This window comes from Trachymyrmex cornetzi, unplaced genomic scaffold (assembly GCF_001594075.2).
Source record: "Trachymyrmex cornetzi isolate Tcor2-1 unplaced genomic scaffold, Tcor1.1 scaffold422, whole genome shotgun sequence".
Classification (NCBI taxonomy): Eukaryota; Metazoa; Arthropoda; class Insecta; order Hymenoptera; family Formicidae; genus Trachymyrmex; species Trachymyrmex cornetzi.
In genome coordinates this window covers 1,207,758-1,209,011 of record NW_017298983.1, presented here as the reverse complement: position 1 = coordinate 1,209,011, position 1,254 = coordinate 1,207,758, and positions in this window count along the sequence as shown.

Here is a 1,254-nt window from a genome sequence, read left to right as displayed (position 1 = left end):
ATATATATATATATATAAAATAAATATTCGTGTATTTCTTTAAAAAAAGTACACTACAATCAATTGCAATAGTATGATATCCGTTGACATACGCACACATTAAAAAATATAATTTTCGTTCGATTTTATCAGTAATATGTAATATAATCAACTACGATCTCTCGTATTACGAAATGTATACCTCACGTGTAGCTTAAAATGTACAAAGTGTGTTCAAATGAAACACAAATTGAAAGGGTTAAAAGGGTAATGACATGGCTAAGAAGGAATAAGAGGGTTAATAAGAGAACTCTTTCGAACGAGAATTGTTGCACAGCAACGGGATGAAACTGATTCTATCTCTTCGATAGCTTATCATCACAACCGCAGGAACCAGTACTGTTACACTTAGAATGTACTATCCCAGTTTTACTTTGTGTGAAAGTATATATGTATATAATATCCGTAACTTGAAGTTAGAATAAGTGTCGCATTCAGTACATAGAATGTATGTCATAGAAATAATGTTGGTTATTCAGGTTTCAAGTTATTGTAAAATTTAGCATAAATTTATATATTATATGCCGTGTATATAAAGCATGCATATTTGTATTTAAGAATTAAAATGACCGTTGTTTTTTAAAGTGTTTTTAATTCATGCTTCAAAGATTATATTTCATCTTCAATCTTCAAGCGTGTGTTACAGATTGGTGTTAGCCCCATTCTCACACAGTTACAGGTAGGATTCAGTAATTACATTTTATGATCAGTGTCAACACTTATTTATAACTCAAGCATTAATTTTTTAAGTAATAAGACATCCTATTTTTATTCTTTTTCTAATCCGAAACGACGTATCGTATTTTTCACTTTTATAGAAAATTTCTACATACATGTAGATATATACATACATGTAAATACATACTACCACACACACACACACACATATATATATATATATATATATGTGTATATCTAATTTATTTTGCATCTGACAGTATACAACGGTATTTCGCGATATAGCGTGTGTAAGCACATCGGAGCAATAAGTTGATTAAATCAATTATCGATCTATTCGAATAATCCCCGAACTTTTTTTGGAGGGGGTTTGAAAATCCTTCATTAATTATAGCAGAATGCATCAAAATGTCATATACAAAGTACAACAATACTTGGGTTACGGAAAAGTGATGAGCCTGCGTAATTGAGAACAAGGATAGTAAATATAGAAGTGGAAGAGTAAAAGAGAAAGAGACAGGGGAAAAGAGAAAGACA